At 34.7% G+C, this 2,763-nt stretch overlaps 1 pseudogene; it reads left to right on the top strand.

Annotated features, from left to right (window-relative positions):
• Positions 1-569: 569 nt before the first annotated feature.
• LOC120117462 lies at positions 570-2,319 on the top strand (annotated as a pseudogene).
• Positions 2,320-2,763: the final 444 nt, after the last annotated feature.

The following is a 2,763-nucleotide window of genomic DNA, read 5'->3' as shown; positions in this document are numbered from 1 at the left end:
CTTTGAACATGTCAACTTCTCCTTGGAAGTTATATTCAGTTGCTAAAATAATATAATAAATCTATTTATTTCTCAAATAATAATATAATTAAAATATACTTATTAGAATAATGTTATTATAATAATAAATAATAAAATACCATTAAAACAAAATTCTTAATATGATTTAAACAGTGTAAAATGAGTTAAAAATTAAATTTATTATTTTATTTTTTATATTTTTTAAATATTTTAATAAATATATTAAAATCTTTTTATTTTATATTTTAAATTTTAACTTCTTTTCGTTTCATTTTCTAGTTTTACAATAAAATTAATTTCTTAGATATTTTTTATTTTCTAAATAAATAAAAATAAAACAACCTTTATTCTTTAAACTAAACGGAAACTTTGAAATTATATCGAATGGGGTAGTTTTGATTTTCAAAATTAGATCAAAATATTTTATAATTTAATTCAATTGTTAATTTAGGTGCAACTTTCTCTTGGAATATTGTTGCCATTTCTATTTCAGCTCTTAGATTCTGCATTTATTACAATAATAAACGGGAAATGAAAAGGGAAGTTTGGCAATTTGTACATTGGAAACTTCGAGGAAGCGCGTGTCAGCTCTCTCTATTTCTTAGGAGAAATGGGTGAATTTGGATTTCTTCCCTGATTTGCATTGAGGTAAATTGATATCCGTTCAATTTCTTAAATTCATTCTCTCTCTGTGTACTTTAGTGCTTTAATGCAATTGAACATGAATCATCAGTCTTGGAAGTTCAACGATTTCCATTTTCCAATTGTGGGTCTTTTCTATGTTCTTGTTCTTTCTTGGATTCCCTTTGATTTTTCCCAGAAAAAGGAAATAAATATTGGGTTTTCATAAACATACCAAAGGAAATCACGATTCAAGATTGGGTATTTCGTTTTTTGGGGAAAAGAAAAGAATTTGGAGAAGAAGAAGAATTAGGAAGTTTTTTTTTTCATGATACTTTAATCGTCTTGATTACTGAATTAACCATGGGAATATTCTTTTACTTCAATGGAGACCAATTCATGACCCTTGTTTGAGGATTTATGGAAGAGAATAAAGTGAAAAGGCAAGAGAAACCAGCATCTGAAAGACAAGTTTTCTGCCTCTCGGGACCTACACATCTCACTGCTGTTGACTGGTAAATTGCTTGTAGCTATGAATAAACATTATACCATTGGGAGAAGGTTTTCTTGGTAGATTCATTATCGAATTCATGGCATTTTATAGTATATCTGAGATGTCCTTTTGTGTTACTTTTGGTAGGAATAACTTTAATCACCGAAGATCTGTTGCTGCAAGCTTGGTCCAGGGAGTGTATATTCTAGAGCATGATCGTCAGCAGAATCGCCAAGATTCCCAAGCTCTTGCACCGCCTTGGTGGGATTCCTTCGATTTCCAATTGATCCGTCCTCTTGTAGATGATGTTGATAACTCCATTTTTGGTGCCATTTACGAACTCAAGCCTTTTACATCCAAGTGCAACTATTCAGCCCAAAATGCTCCGGATTATGTTATTGCATTTCGGGGTACCATCAATAAGTCTGACACTATGTCTCGTGATCTCAAGTTGGATATCCAGTGTGTTCGAAACAGGCTTCATGAAAGCTCTCGTTATCATCTCGCAATGCAGGCTGTGCAGAGTATAATCGATGTTGCAGGTACTTCACGTATTTGGTTAGCTGGCCATTCGCTTGGATCAGCTATTTCATTGCTTGTTGGGAAGAATGTGACTAAGATGGGCTACAGTGTTGAAGCTTACCTCTTCAATCCACCATTCTCTGCCTCGATACAAATAATCAAATAATCAAGGACGGAAAGCTGAAGGATGGGATTCGCATTACGACCAGCTTAGTTAAAGCTGGACTCGCAGCTGCAAAGGGTCACCATCGGAGTCTTCAACCAGATGGTCCATTTACGTTACTCTGTAAATGGGTACCATACCTGTTTGTGAACCCTGCAGATCCCATATGCTCCGGCTATATCGGTTATTTCAAACACAGGAAGAAGATGGAGGAGATTCAGGCCGGAAAAATCGAGAGGATTGCAACACTGAATTCCTTATTGAAAAGCGATTCTGAACCTCTGCATCTGATTCTGTCTGCCAATCTCACTATAAATTTGAGCAAGTCTCCGGATTTCAAACGAGCTCATGGCATTCACCAGTGGTGGGATCCAAGTTTTGATGGTCAGTCCGAGCTGTATGAGTACAAGTAGTGCATGCATGTTCTTGCCTGACGTTTTGACTTCTAAGAACAACTGCATATGAGAAAGATGGTCCTGTAGAGTAGTCTCGTGACACCATAAAATCATGCATCTGTCCCGCTTATATACCGTTTTATTTCGTTGTAAAACACAAGCATTTAGTGTATTGTAAATTGTCACGAATTCGATTATAGATGATCCCTTTCAACCTTTTATAATATATATATCATGGACTGCCTCAAGTAGGTGATTTGATTTACAGCATATATTATAAAATAGAGAGAACAATGGCTGCTGAAATTAATATATCAAAATAAAAGGTAACCTAGCACTAGCAGATTAGATCAACTAGATCTTATTATTTTTAACGAAGACTGCCTCAAACTCGACAGACCAAGCCCAAATATTAAATAAGGTTTAAGTTGTACATAACCGGCATGTCCCTACTAGCGACGGCAATGTAAGGGGATGCCTATTCGTCGAATCTTTGGGGTTATTGTATCTTTTAGTCCCTGAATTTAGCTTTGATCTTTAATTTGGTC

This window comes from Hibiscus syriacus, unplaced genomic scaffold (assembly GCF_006381635.1).
Source record: "Hibiscus syriacus cultivar Baekdansim isolate YM2019G1 unplaced genomic scaffold, ASM638163v2 tig00000916_pilon, whole genome shotgun sequence".
Taxonomy (NCBI): Eukaryota; Viridiplantae; Streptophyta; class Magnoliopsida; order Malvales; family Malvaceae; genus Hibiscus; species Hibiscus syriacus.
The sequence above is the reverse complement of the archived record's forward strand: the minus strand, read 5'-3'. Positions and strand labels throughout refer to the sequence as shown.